Here is a 16,662-nt window from a genome sequence, read left to right as displayed (position 1 = left end):
TTTCTATATAATTTGATCATTTATGCGCAAAATATCAATTATTTTGGCTACAGATTTGTTCTTGACGATTTCAAAAATCAATTTAAAAAAATGTCAATTTCCTAAAGATTTTATTGTACAAACATAATACAAAGTCTATACTAAGGAAAAAATGTTAAACCGTCTTCTTCTCTTCCATATCTCGCACAATTATTTTTCTTGTCCTCGGATTTCTCTGAGGTAAACAGAAGAAAAACCACGCATACCCCTCTTTTTTTTTTTATCATCGCTCATTTATTCGACATGAAGCAAAAAAAATAGGTCAGTTATTGTACATCTGTTTATGTGATTAGAAAGCTTTTCATTTTTAGAATATTATGTGATAATTTTATACAAGAAAGGTAAGATTATAGAATCTATTTGTTTATGCAGACATGATATGTTAATTAAAAATATCATTTAATCTCTTCATGATAAAAATATTTATACAAAACTTGGGGAAACAGAAGTTGAAAAAAAGAATATAATGCTGTTATAGATAAAAACATTCTTAATATAGAATTTGATAAAACAAGTTATATGATCAATTTATTTTTTTCTATTTACCTAGCTACTGCATAAATGAGAATGGACTAATAATTATTTAAAGAAAGTTTTGTGAATCCATGGATTACGTATCTTTTTGTGTATAGGCATTTCAGTTTTGTTGAGCACAAATTGAATTTTGAAAGTGATCAAAGTGTGGTTTTTGTTGGGGAAAACAATTAATATTAGTAAGCTAATGTGTGATTTTGCAAGAAAATGTACTTAAAATATTCTGTAGTTGATTTTGAAATGTGAAATGCAAGACAAACAACAATTTTACTAATATATATTTTGTGTTTAAAATATATTTCAATCAAATAAAAGAATCACATTATCTAACAAAACTCAGGTCTTGATATTTTGATGAACTCTTGACAACTTAACAAATATGTATATATTGCAAGAAAAAAATCCTAAGTAACTTTTAAAATATTAATTTATATATATTTATATAAAATTATAGTTTAAGTTATGTTTTCACTTTACGACACACTATGATTTTATCATTGTCATTAAAAATGAAGCATTTCTTAGATTATCAAAGAAAGGTTCAATTTTTTGTTATTATTATTTTTTGTACTCACTTCCTTTGATTTCTTTATAAAAAAATACTTAATCTATATTTTCAATCTGCAAATTTTGTCTGACAAACTATATTTTATGCGTTTTTTGTTTATTTAAATACTTCAAGGTGAAAAATAAAAATAAATCATATAAATGTAATAATTCTTTGTGTAAAATCAATTTCAATCAAAAGGGGAAATACTATACCGTTAGATTTGTTTTATAAAGCTCATTAGAATGAATCTCTACCAAATTAGATAACTCAGTATGAACCTTTGTTAAAATACCTTTTAAGATAAGTAATAAGAAAATAAAGTTTAGGATTGTTAATGAATTAAAATCCTCTTTAAAATACTGTTTTCTATTTGTTAAAAGTATTGAGCTAGTTAAGTTTTTCTATAGAAACTTATTGTTACCCAAATAGTTGTTGATTTAATTTCAAATAACTAATTAATAAATGGTTTTTTGAAACAAAATAGGCGGTACGTTAACAAAAACAAAAAAATTACTCTACATCATATATGTATACAGTGATATATTTCACAAAAATATTTTGGTCAAATTTAGTCTTTGTATTCACATCTCTGAGACTATTTAAGATAGATAAGAATATAAACAATAGATAAATAACTTACACTTTTTACCATTTCTAAATCTGTCATTGTGAGTGCAATTTGTTGTGCCTACAAAGGGTAAATCAGAATAATTTGACCATAGAAATTGACTTACTATAAATAAAAAGTGTACTCAATTTGAAAAAAATACTCTGATATATTTGTTTGTTAACGCAAAATCAATTTGAACATAAAAAATTAAAAATGGGGAAAGTTACGCATCGTTGGACGTTCCAAATTGTCGGACACGTAACGGTTAAGTACTAACAATTCTTTAGTACTTCAACCTAGAATATCAAAATAGATTGTTATGTAATTTTCACACATTTTAAATAATCCTGTAAAATTTCAAATCGATTGATTGTGTACTTTTTGAGAAACAAAAAAGTTTGAGGTTCTAATAATTTACAATTAAAATTTAACTCTTCTATATTTTCTCCCGTGTGATAATATGAAAATATTTTGTCTCCATTTGATTATATTAGAACAATATTGACATGTTCGAGCTCAATAACTGTTTTGACATAAGTATTATATTTATTTGGGGCATTTTAGTCATATTTTTTGAAAAATAATGGCTGTTTGATATTATGAACCAAATAATTGACAAATTCATATTATCGAACAGTGTCTGAAATTGAATAAAATAAAAATAGCTAACTAAGTAGCCAAATGAATAGCTAGATATCGAAAAGAAAATAATTCAAAATAGCTGTAGATGATGTAAAAGAGAGGGAGGAACAGACGGTACATCAAATAGAAAAAGAAAAATTACCTCACCCTCAATCATATTAATAATTAATAAAGGAGATAATATATCCATAATAGAGTATATAAATAGTTTAATTTATAATAAACACATATATAGGATTTTTTTTGTATTGTTGGCCACTAGGGGATTCAGTTTGATTCATCAATTTTCTAATTCCAATTACATTCATATAATACAACAAAAATTACAGGTTCCTTCTAATCAATATTGATAATCAAGTATTACAATACAGATTTACCTTTCAATCACCAAAAACCATCGATAACTTCATGACAATAAAATGATAATTAACAAATGATCCCATATAAAGTCCTAAGATACAATCTTAATATAGATAAAGTATCCCCTACGTCTCTTGTAGTGCGCAATTTGTATATTATATTCTGTGCCTTTGTCATTATTACGTCAATCTTTCCGTCCTGTGCTGTTGATAAAAAATAATTTTCCCGAAAGTACTCTGTACTTATACCATTTCTCAGGAGGGATTAGATAACTATCTTTAAAGGCTTTGATATTTTGCTGTGGTGAAAAATGTCCTAAATTGACCGATAGAATGAAAAAAACCATCTGTTTTACAAGAGGGTTTGACTCTTAATTCTGTGGCTACTTCCAATTTAAAATCTCCAGTAAAATTGTAGCTTATTCCATTTTTCAGAGGCATTTCCCATCTCAAAGAGATTTCAAGTTGTTGATTACTTCCCAAGACCCATCACAAAATACTTTGAGTCTAGTCAAAAATCGTCCCAGTTTTTCAAGTCTTTATGTAGGAAATCGTATTTTTTCACCATGTATGAACATAATTTAATAAAATGATTCTAACAAATGTTTTAACAATGAAAGAAAGAGCAAAATTATTTAATAAATATCATATTTGATAAGCACATTACGAATTTTATTGGCATAGCACATCCCTATAAAAATATCATGTACACTTTATCTATATCAATGAAGTAATACATTTATTATTAGGCATAAGCTTACATTAAATATTAATTCAAAATCACAACTCTCTTAGGAATATTACTTGAGATATGAGCCTTTTTTTGATTATACCCATGTCTTTATTTATTTCTTCATCTTCAATTGTATTAAAGTCTATGCATGCCTACCTACATACATAGACGTATATGTTTGTATCATTTATTTATTATTGGAAATGATGAAAAGAACTTCTCAATGTCCCTTTGACAAAATACAAAATAACTTTTCACAAAAGTTTCTTTTAACGATTATATCAGCGCTGATGATGTTAAACTCTCAATAGTGTTTGTTGTTGCTGTTCTTATATCATTTTTATAAATAATACTAAAAAAAGCCCCATAACATCGTTGTATCATTCTGCTCCCCTTTCATCTTCCTTATTCATATTCATTCTTGGAATAGATAAATAAAAATATCATGTACGTAATACCCATTTTTTAAAAACCTTAATAATTTTTAATTACTCAGAAGAAAATAATGAAGTATCCTGTACGAGCTCGAGTCTCGAGCCTGTTATGAACTTCAAGACCAAGTCCCGAGTCTAACAGGAATTTCTAGTCTTAGTCTCGAATCTGGCAAATAAAAGACTTTGACAAAGATTTGTAGATAAATATTTTAATATGTCTATTAATTGATGAATGCAAAATCCACCGACAGGTTAAAAAACACTTTCATACTCTGCCTAAGGGTCCACATACAAAAATATATGAGTAATAGAAACTAAAGTTTGAATTTCATATCAACGGAAGGTAATGATTATCTTCAAAACTAAACATTTTCGTTTGGAATATATACAAATAGTGGTTCATCTAAATTTTTACCAGCCGAGAAAAAGATTAAAATGATACTGTGTCTTTTTTTCTTATGCAATTTCATTAACGAAATTTCAAACATCAATATAATTACATACATTTGACATTTAATCAATAAAGTTGGCGTTAGCTCAGACCACACGTTCACAACGTCTATGGAAACGTCCCATTACCTTTTTGACCGGACTATAGAGTAAAGTCCGGAATCACCTCCTTATCCAAGCTCTTATGTCCTCACGGCATCTTTATTAGAAACCGTTCAACAGCCGAAATTGTCTTAAAGGGGTCAATTCTGGCGAGTTATGAGGCCAAGATCTGGGCAACACGTTCATTACAGAATCTGGAAAATCGAGTGTTCTCTGCTGGTGTGATACGATGCTCTGTCTTGTTTCTAGATCCAAGATTACTCTTTCCTGATGCACTGGAAATAGGAGAAGACTTTGATGTATATTTATTAAGAATGTTTTTTTCTTGTCTCTAATTCTGATTCGTCTTAAATTCAGTAAATGCGTTTTTTCAACTCTTGCGCAGTTCATTGTTATATCTCATTTTTTTTGCTAAGATTCAGCTTATGTAATTGAATACAGGTCAAAATTTTGGACAAGGTTATGTATTTTTCTTAACAATAAACCAGAAACATTAATAATAATTATTAACTAAAAGCATAGTTCATAGTTTCTGAATCATAAGTGTGCTCTAAAAAATTATTAAAGATATTTTACAACATAAACACATAATCCTAATCATCAACAAAGGGTACTTATATTCTATATTTTTTTATCTAGGTTACGTGAATCCTGAACATAACTCATGTACATAGTGTTTGCCTACCTTTTATTTCAACCATCTCGACTCCTCTTTCCTTTGTAGTCTCTTCAGTTGTCGATACTTAGCTTTGCTTATCCTAGGGAAGTTATAGGGAAATCATCTATTGTTTCTCGAGTTATGCTTCTGGGTTGGATATAAATTTAACTCTATCAAAAGAACCAACCAATATCTTTCAAGGGAGGCCTCTATTTTAGCTAAATCAAAGCCTTGATTTGATTGACCCCTTTTTTACCTGTTCGATAGGGTTAGAAGCTGTCCCTTAAGACGTGGACAGCTGTGGTAGAAAATGTCTTCATTAATGACACAATGGAAATTGAATGAGACGCTACATTCATATTGTCTGTAATAGCAAGCATAGATTGGACGGGATCGAAATCCATTTTTTTGTTTACTTTCCACAACAAAGCATGAATTTGGACAATTTTGGTCACTTTTGGGACCCAAGACTTCCAGGGAATCATCGTTAGTGGGTCCTCATATCCTGTAAGAAAATTTTTCTGATTTTTTGGACGAATCAAATAAGTGTAAACGATCACTTTAGCCAAAAACGGGTTCTCTATTTTTCTCTTTTATTTTATGAAATTCCACAAACTACACAAAAGGGATCAACAAAGAATGTGTCATTTTATCTCATAAGGAAGTATAATGAGAAACTGACGTGGTAGAGTGACACTTGGACCACTTGTGTTTGCATTAAATCCGGTTAGTTGTGGATGGGATATGGCTAGTCAAAATTGCTAACATTTAAAAGAAATACCTTTTATATTTACAAAATCTATATAAGAAAAAGCAGCAAACAAGTTTTTACATTTCCTAGATTGCTCTTAAGAAAAACATTGCATCAGTGATGCCCACTATTGATTGAAAAATGAATGCAAGAGAACAATTGTTCGACACCTACTAATGTGGGCAAGGGCTATACAATCCAACACCTGCGTAAATTTATAAAGAATAATCTGCACCAGAATAAATTTTTATGAATAATACAAAACAGAAGGAAGGAATCGGGACTCTCACTAACTTTAGACTAAAAAAACATGGTAAATCCTTGAGTCCACAGCCCTGGAAGTATCATGCCCAAAAAATGTATACCAAATTAAGAATTTATCTAGCAGCAAAGGCTTTAATGTCCGAGAAATACACGGAAGAATTTTTGTTTTTTAGTGTCAAAAGTTGTTTATCCTCATAATTGAAATTTGTTGTCGAGATGGAGGATATTTTAGCCTCAGGGTGGATAATACCACTGGGAAATAAGAGAAGGTGAAATATATATGTACATATATTTTTTATCAATTTAGATATAAAAGTTTATATTGTTATAAGTGTTTATATAAGGCAAGTATGCCCAATATTTGAGCAGAAGTCGTTTTGTTCATCAAAACAATTCAAAGTTTCCCGATAGAACTTAATAAGCCTTTTTTTTAGGAAAGGATCAAACTAATTGGAAAAATAACTTTCCTTACTAAACTTACTTTTTCCGTATTACTTTATTAAATTAAAATTTATGTAAGACCAAAGAATATTCATTTATGGAAATATCACTATTAATTAATTTTACATTAATATTTGTATCAAAAAATATATAAGTAAAAAACTTTATATGGTAATACACGAAGGGATATGTTACTAAATAAATTTGCCAATTAAAAAAATAAAAATAAAATAAGCTCAAAGATTGTATTGACATTGATAAATTGTTTTACAAATGATTAGTGTGTCCATTTTTCATTAACATAAGTTGTCATTTAATATAAAAATAATTTTAGTGTAATGACATTTAAAAAGTTTGATATAGTTTTAGATATGCATCCAAAACTATATATGTGAAAAAAGATTATTAATGAATTAATACAATTATTATATATCATATTGTTATAGGTATATGTACATCGTCCAGATTTAAAATGATGTTTGAAGTCCATCAGTTATAGTATGTAGGTATTTTGTTGAAGTAGTAGATTTGTACAAATAACATTCAGAAAATGAGGAGATAAAACATGAATATTAAACTTAAACAGTCAGAGTAAACATCAAAAGTAAACTAAAAAGATGAAAATCCATTATACCAATATTTTATAATACATTTTTCTATCTTTTCTTATTATAATTACAATTTTTGAGGAATAATATGGTACTCAAGGTTAATAGAGATACAAGATTAGAAGATCATGTAATTGGACTTGCTAGAATTTTCAACAAGGGCTTTGACGTCATAGAGAATAACAATGGAACTCTAACAGTAACAGTCAATGAGTGTCATATATAGTTACTCTTAGTAACATTTATTATCTGCGACGTCACTATTAAAAAGCATGGTGGATGTCGAACATCAGTTGGAAAAGCGCTATGGTATAACCTTGTATTTCTATTAATCTTGAGAGTACCTTAGAAAATTTATTGCATTTTTTATTTGTGATGTCTAAACATTTCCTCAAGGCTCTCCAACATAGGTAGAATATCTTTATGGAGAGCTACAGTTAATCCCTTGTAATTACATGATATACTAATTTGAAGAAAAAGTAATTTCCTGTATTTTTCTTTATTTCAATACTCTATAAGAAGTTTTACAATCTTCTGATTTCAGCCAATTATGCCCAGTTCCGTTCTATAATTTGTTTCCAAGTAAAATCCAACTTCATAATACCCTTTTGTACCGGTTGTTGGAAAAAAATATTTACACTTTCAATATAGAACTTTATCATTCAGAGCGGGAAATACGAAATTACTTTTCCTTTAACCTATTATTAGGTTGTATCTAAAATATATCATTTAAGCCAAAGTATAAAAGTACACACCTTTTTGGTGAATTATTCTTCATATAATTGAAATTTTGTTTATCGCATGATTTACATCTATCACATTTTCTATAAATGTATACCTATCTCGAATCACATTCCCACGGAATCTGCTGAGCAGATTTTCGACATCTTCAATCAAAAAGTACAAAAGTCAGTTGGAATAGAATTCAATCCCTCAATGTACGTACAAGAATAGATGAATTTTTTACTTAGGTACTCCTTCAACGATAAAGATGTATCCAAGATTCAGGATTCCACTTTCAAGAAGAATTTATTTTTTGACTCTTTTTAAAATTTACCGCCTCCTGACTTTCTTCCTTTTGTCTGTCTTTTTCTCTCTATATATCTTTCTACGTATGGTCTGCTAATAAATTGATTGATTTTCCCTATGAGATCAATTCAAAAAGGAACTTTATCCTTGAAACATTGTACTGGGCTAACCTCAAATTCATCATCAGCGTTTTTAATCAAAGTTTTTTTTTAACTAAGTTTGGACTTTCAGCTATCAAATGAATATTATTAAAACATTATATTTAGATATGCTCTTCTTTGAGCTATGAGCATCTGAAAAGAAATCACCCATTTTGAACTTCAAGCAATCAAAACTTGAGTAGTTCTAAATATGATAAAAACTCTGTAGGAACAGTTTTGTAATCCTTCATCAATAGGCACAGAAATAATAGGTTTGGAAAAAAATAATCTCGTATTTTCCACCTTCTTTTTTTTTAAATAAATTTATCTTGTTCATTATTTGTCAAATTGTCTAGTTTCACGAAAAAGTGATGCATTTCTCTGCGACTTCATTAGATGATGAGGCCTGTTTTTTTTGTTTTTTTGAGTGGGCAACTCAAACAGGGAATTTTCTTTTCCTCAACTGCTTTTATTATTATTTAATCCCTGAGTAGTGAACTAATACATTCAATTATATTCCAAATCGGATTGTGTGTGCTCATTACAGAAGAAAAGTAACTTTAAGTTCGAATTGTAAGTTCTTGTTGGATTCATAGTAGAATTGGGGATCGACATCGGATAATTCTTGACACTGTCTTCGTTTATTTCCTTCTCCCCTCCACCTCGTCACAGCTGTTTGTAGCTGAGCTAATGAAACGTCATGGCAATCAAACTGCTCTAAGACATTCTTCAAATTGCCAGGTTACTATGTATAACATGAACAAAATGCTCTCTTTAACTATCACTGATGATTGTTCTTTGACTGAAATATAAATGATCTAAATAAAACAAAAAAACACATTTGTATCTATATTTTACAAAAACATTTAGTAACTATAAACCATTTTTATTTTTCAAACCTCATTTATCTTATTTATAAATTTCCCCTTAATACTATTATCATCCCCTTCTTTTTTTCTCCAGATATGAAAGGACAAAAAAACAAAAAAAAAATGTAAAAATAACACTTTTATTTACTATATAAAAAAAAATTTACTCACTTGTTACAAATTAACTTTTTCCTCTATGTTTACTTTTTTAAAGTATTCACAATAATAAATCATGTAATAAAAGGTCTAAGTTGATGGACATAAATGCTTTTTCATATGTATGGAAGACATACAAGGTTTGATATTAGGAATATATTAAAGGCCATATAATTGACCATTTTCTTTAAAGACAGAGTGAGAGTAGCAAACTATACCTCGGAAGGTAAAATATAACATTTAAAAAAAAAAAAAGATAAATGTACTTTCATACATACCTCTACATGTGAAATGGGTTTTTTTTTCAAAAATGCATTAAAACGTAGGATGAGGGAAGAAAAAACAAAAATATATTTTTATATAATATGTATTTATGTAGAATTAGAAGAATTAACATGAGTGTTCATATATATTAAGACATTAATTCACTTGATAGTGAATAAAGATATTGAAATCATTACATTGTATTGCTTGATATATGGGTATTAAACTATATCAGTCAGTGTGTTAACGTCAGAACCAGAGGGGAGACTTGGACTCAAGACAAGCAAGCCAACTTGATCACTGAATTGAAGACTTCATATGGACTCTAAAACTAAGACTTGAGACTTGTCTTGGACTACAAAGTCACTTTATTTTTTTCACGGTACTTATATATATTTTTTAAAGTATGTATATTTTGTTTTCTGAAAACTTGAACTGGACTCGATTAATATAGTTAAGGACTTGATTTGAACTTGATTTATGAAAGTTAATTACTTTTTGTTGAAATATGTTTCTTCTATTTTGTTCATAATAAAATAAGTCATTTGAATAATGAAAAAGTAAAAGTGAATTTGGAGTGGAAAAGGTGAGTTAATAAAAATCTATACAAACTATTACTTTGGGAAATTTGCAACTTTTGGGGTAATACATATGTATATATGGACATAATGGGGACCCAAAACTTGCAATATCATTTAATTACAATTTCATTTCCCTTATTTTTAATGACGAGAGTCAACACAACAACAGCTCCAACACACTAAAATAAATTAAATTTTGTTTTTTCCCCATATTTCTAAGTGTAAAAATGTCGGAGAAACAATAAAAAAGGCAATGCGTGTGCCACAGGACCAAGGGGGCTGCAAAGACTGTTGGCAATTCCGTCTGCACTACCAATACCAATAATAAGTCTATAAAAACCCATTAAACCAAGAAGAACCACAACTTTTTCTGCAACAATATGGCGGACTTATGGCTTGCCTCCATTTAGACCACCTCCAACCGTAACCTCAACTCCCTGGACTTTGTAGTCATCTCCTCCAAATTTGGATGTGCACCGAGCTGTTTTCATGATGGCATGGTATGCCATGTACCCGGCCTTCATCGTCAAGATCTGTCGATCTGTTATCTGGAGTAGCAAGGCTATTATTATTTGTTAAAGGGGACTTATTGTTTAAAAAATATAGACAAATAAAGTGTTTAAACCTAACTCAAATTGGTTTTGAGTTATTTTTCTTAGTTCCATAAAAATCACGTTTCTCATAATTTGGTGATGTTCCTACAAGGTTTTGGTTCCTTACTCTATAGTAAACAAGAAAGAAAGCAAATAATGTTAAGAACTATTAATTTTACTTTTTATACTTAATATCGAGGAAGCGACTACCAACATTATTTATTTTTGTTTAATCCTTCAAACTTTTTGTGTCATCATCTCCAATTATATGATGCCATGAGCGATTTGTAAAAAATAAATAGCGTACTCGTATTACCTCACTAACATCATACATGACGTCAAAAAGTATCAAAGTTTTCTAGGCAATGACTCATATTTTTCAATTCATAAATATATAATTAACTCTATCGATTGTTAAATGGAAGAGGTTCGTCTGAAGTTGAGTATATTTTTGAATATAATTTAAAAAAAATACCCTATCAAACAAGTTGGTCTTCTTCTAAATATAATAGTTTCAAATTTTAATACAACATTACATCACTAATATATACAGGGTGTGCAAGCTGTCTATGCCACCACTTTGTCGTATTCTTTTGATTTGGCAGCTGAATGTTTTTTGTTAGATAGCTAGTTCAAACTTGCACCAATTGAAAAAAGAAAAAAACGGAGACATCCTTGGAATCCACATTGGATGTGACAATATAACAATTGGTCGAACTTTGGGATTCAGTGAGACGTTTGTTTGCAAGGTTAAAGGAGAATTTGAGGCCTGTAATGGTGATTTGAAGGCAACATCAATGATGGGTGAGGTCAAAAGTTGAATTGACTGTGCCTGAACGCCAGAATTCGTGCCAGAATCCATAAAACCGTGAATGAGAATCACATTAGGGAAATTGTTTAAGAAGTTGGGCGTTCATAGTCGTTGATCCGGCTCTGCATTCATTACTACTCATACAAGATTAAGAAAGGCCAGATTTTGACAAAAATAGTCCCAGAAAATGAGTTTAAAGCAAAGCTCATCAACTGCCATAAGTTCCAATTTCATCGAGACATGCTGTGGTTTTTTTACTACTTTGTAGTTTTTTGTAAACAATATTTTTTTCCATTTTCTCTCCTAAACACTGTTCTAAATGTTGATTGGTTGATTTCGAAATTAATCTTATTAAGTAATCAACCCTTCTCAACCATTATTGAATAATAGATGCATAGTAAGGTAGAAAGACTTTGATATCTATAATGAAGATAATAACATATCAAATATTTGTAAAAATTGTGAAATTAATCCGTTGTAAAAAATATAAATTATTATATATTATAAATTCAATTAATTGACAAAAAAATTACAAAATAAGTAATTAACAACTTTTCTCTAAACAAATGGTATATTTTTATTTTTAAAGAATTTCGTCTAAAAGTCAATAATGTCTACGAATATAATTACTTTTTCATTTTGAATTAAACAATGTTTTTAACCAAACATTAATATTAAAATTATTTGTTTTCGTTTTTTCAAAGGAAAAATGTACTATTTTACAAAGATTAATTATTTTAAGCTAACTCATAATATGTAAATATATACATAATATACGAAATACTATCTTTTTCAATTAGTTTTAATAGCTACAACATGTGTATGTAAATATAAGTTCTACACTTAATATGTACACAAATAGATACAAGGAAAACTGGAGGCTAAATCATCCATCTTAAGTTTGTTGTAGTTATCGATATATGTATTATAGAAGAAATAACTGTTATGTCCAAACATATTGTGACTTATTAGATACAATTATTTTTTTTGTTAATGCGTAGGTAAGTGTCAACTAGGGTTGCTCATGTTCCATAAAAATTTTCATCGACCCGGATCCTGGAAAATAAAGAGTGGGCCCCCAAAACTTGCAGTAAAAATGAATAAATTACAAAAACCCTTAATCTATTGAATACAAAAACTGCAAACTTCAGGTCAGGACGGGAAGTCGGCTACATGGATGCCGGCCACAAGTCAGCCATATTGTTGCTGCAGAAGTTTTTGTTCTTCTTAGGGGTATGGGGCTGTAATAGACTTTTGGATCTTGTGAGCAGTCCAGATGAAGATACTAACGGTATCTCCAGCCTTCTTGGCAATGAGACAGGCGCAGACAAGATTGCACACGCCTTGCCTCTTTGTTGTTGCTCTGACATTTTACATTTGGAAGCATGGGTGAAAACATAACGTATTTATTTTTGTTTTAACTTTGTTTGTTTGGTTGCATAATGAGATCTCATAACTAATACTGAAGGGATTAAAATTTTAAATTAATGCTACTTCAAGTTAAAGGTCTTCACTCAGTATTTGTTAAATAATAATAATAATTAAAGTGAAATTCAGTATTTATTTTTATACATTAAGAAGAAAGAATAAACTTCAAACTAGTTTTACTCATATGTTCTTAATTCATTATTGCTTATAGTGCACAAGTGTTTTTTTAGATCCCACAGGTCCCCCTTTTTTAATTCCGTACCTTCATCTGTCCCACAATATAAAACTTTAATAGTAAATGATGAAAGAGCTAATTTATATTTTTAGCTCAAATTGTCTTTGTCAAAATAGGTGGTTTTTATTCAGAGCCTTATATCTTCAAGTTGAATACATTCAGAAAGCTTACAAATATCTCAATTGATAGCTACAAGTCTGAACTTTAATTTTTTTAATAGAACCTTCCCAAAAACGTTCTAAATTGTTATCAATTTGAGATAGTTAAAAAAGCAATATTAATAAATTTTGATTTAATTTCATGCATGATTATTTCAAGCTCCATGGACACAAGATGACTTTTTGCACACCCGTTGTGAATGAAGAATTCCAAAGGACGGACATTTAAGAGAGTTCTAGAAGGTAAATCCTAACGAAAAAAAATCCTAGTGTCCAGGGACATTTCCCACACAAGCACTCTTCTCTATTGATGAATGAACACCGATCCCGAATTCGGGAGCCTACTCTCAAGAAGTATTTCATTTCACACTTTTTAAGTTCTGCCGCCTCTTTTTACTTCTCTGTCTCGTTCATTCACTTTTCTTCTATTTTTCTCTTCCTAGATATGTGTCGCAAATATATGGACTTTTATCATGAAATTAATTTGAAAAAATAAGTTTTATTCTTGAAACATTGTTGTGGTCTTATTTCAAAATTGACAACAATTTAGAGGGTTTTGGGAAAGCGTTTTTTCCTCTAAATTATAGTTCAGACTTCCAGCTATTAAATGAGATACTTGTAGACTGTCTGAGTATATTCGTCCTGAAGCTATGAACCTATGAATAAAAATCATCTATTTTTTAAATTTCAAAACAGGGATAAGCCATATATACATTTTAAAAAACGTTTTAGAATTATTCACATTTGGTTTTCAAATATATTTACATAATTTATTCCTATCATCAACAACAAGTGATTAAAAAGCTTCGAGCATTAAAAATAGCAACAAAAAAAAACTTTCTTTTCATAAGGCCATGAGGCTAACAGAAAAGAAATAAGGCCATATTTTGAATCAGGGGACAAACTCTACTAAGTTGTTCTTGTACCATTTTTTCTGTTGAACATTTTAATTTACCACAAAGTTTGACAATGATATCCTTGAACCTCTAATGGATAAATAAGTTTTACATTTTTTATTGTATGTATCTAAACGTTTTTTTTAACCCTGTTATTTAAATAACGAATACATGTGTTTTCTTAACAAAACATTGTTGCGTTATTTGTGTCTGAATCACCTTATAAATATTTACCTATCTAGTGATAATTCAAACTTTTTTTAAATATCTAAATTTCCTCATAGGATGTTTCCTCAGTACATGTAGATGTTATAAAATGTATTCAAGGACTAAGTGTTAATTAACATTACCTAAATATATGTATGTATTGTAATCAAACTTTCTTGAAAGAGTAATTAGGGGAAAATGACAAATTATGTTTTCAATTGCGTTTTTGTACTAAATATTTTAAAACAGTAAGGCTACATGTTGTTATTCATTAGTTGTAAAAAAAGCAAAAACAGGTACAACTTTGATATGTATTTATTAACAAAAAAATAAAAGAGTATGTAAACTTTCTATTATACTCATAAATATGAAATGCTAACGAAAAACATAATATATACCCACATACAAACATATTTCAAACAAAATAAACAAAAGGAGTGTGTTTGCCTTTTAAGAAAAAAAACAATATATATATATATTTAAGGATTTTTGTATTTTCATGCAACCTGCAAAATAAATATGTCCTTATAATATATAAATGAAATCAGTTTTTAAATTATATTATTGAAGTTGTACTAAGTTTTTAATATTTTACAATTACTTTCATAAAATAGTTCTTTTATGGAACAAAAGGAAAATGGAATTCTTTCAAACTATAAATAAAAGAACGTATTGTTTTTGTAGAAAATATTTAATAGTGATGGGACAACTTCAAAAAGAATCCCAATGACGATTTTGATGCATTTCTAGTAAAAATTTCAAATGGCAATTTTTAATATCTTAAATAATATTTAAAAAATACTAATAAAGCTTTCTAGGGTGTATCTTGAGTTTTTGGAATTTTAATGCAAAAAAAATTATTTTTTTGTTTTAATAACATTTCAAAAATTAAATTTTAAAGATTAAATTTTTGAAAAAATTTTCAAATACAATATTTGATTTTTCAAATTTTTGAAAAAATCTACAGTTGTTCTCAAAAGAATGAATTTTTAGGAAAAAAATATAAAAATCAAATTCATAATATAAAATGAAAAAAAAATCAAAAATTAACTTTATAATATAAAATTTTGTAAAAAAAAAAAAATCAAATATTACATTTCTGAAGAAAAATCTGAAGGATTCACATATTTAAAATCAAACAACAACATCAAAACTAAATATTTATTAGTAAGCTTCAATGACAATACTTTTATTAGGCTCGCAAATCTGACGGGTCATTTAGGAATAATTTAATAACATGTTGCCCATGCATCTTTTTTTATCCTTATATTATTTATTTATAAAAAAATATCAGGAAAAGTAAATACAATTTATTTTCTTAATTTGGTGAAAGTAAAGAAATTAAACAATTACTTGAAAATAGTATGAGAATCACCTATCAAATTATGCAACTTTTTGTTATATTTTGTTCAATTAGCCAATTTTTTCCTCTACAATTAAGCTACCGGTTAGTCCATTGAAATCTGAACACTTACTCATTCAATAATTTATTCAGATTGATCGTTAAGACCACCGTTTTCGATATTAGAAAGTAGGAAATGCTAGAGAGGAAGAAGGGTGTCGTCCAAAAAATCTAAATGGGACCCAAATAAGTTGAAGGAAACAGCACGAGTTAATCCCCTTAAGTCCATGAGGGCCCATGCCAGAGATCCTAGGGTTTCAAACCAGACTGTCCAGAGAGGACAAAACATTGAGGCCCTCAAAGCCACCGACAGACATTACTGTGATGTAATTACAGAGAAATTCATTATCTGCCGCTTGGAAGCCATAATTGTCGTTAAAGGCGGTTACATTAATGATTAGGAGAGCTGAGGCACACATCTATTTATAGTGCTATTATTACTATTTTTTGAAATTCTATTATTTAGAAATAAATTATATCTTTTTGAAGTTTATCATTCAGAGTGTTCAAATTATTATGGACCACTCCGTATCTATGAAATCTTAAATTAGTTTAGTTTTACGATATTTAAAAAAGGAATCTGGGAAACTTATTTGTTCAATTATAACCAAGGTAATAATTCAGTTTACTGCTTTTTTTTTTGTAATTATACTTTTTGCAACATTCATGACTGTTTTAATATATTTTTGTAGTAAAACTTATTTATAGCAAAAAAGTA

General features: G+C 28.7%; 1 protein-coding gene across 1 annotated transcript in view; it reads left to right on the top strand.

The window, feature by feature from the left end:
- The first annotated feature begins 299 nt into the window (after positions 1-299).
- Positions 300-16,662, top strand: part of LOC121128146 (uncharacterized) — a 219,155-nt gene continuing 202,792 nt past the window's right edge. Inside the window, exon 1 of the mRNA XM_071893036.1 lies at positions 300-380. The gene's annotated coding sequence lies outside the window, so the exon portion shown is untranslated. The remainder of the gene's footprint in view (positions 381-16,662) is intronic.

Source organism: Lepeophtheirus salmonis, chromosome 13 (assembly GCF_016086655.4).
Source record: "Lepeophtheirus salmonis chromosome 13, UVic_Lsal_1.4, whole genome shotgun sequence".
Lineage (NCBI taxonomy): Eukaryota > Metazoa > Arthropoda > Copepoda > Siphonostomatoida > Caligidae > Lepeophtheirus > Lepeophtheirus salmonis.
The sequence above is the reverse complement of the archived record's forward strand: the minus strand, read 5'-3'. Positions and strand labels throughout refer to the sequence as shown.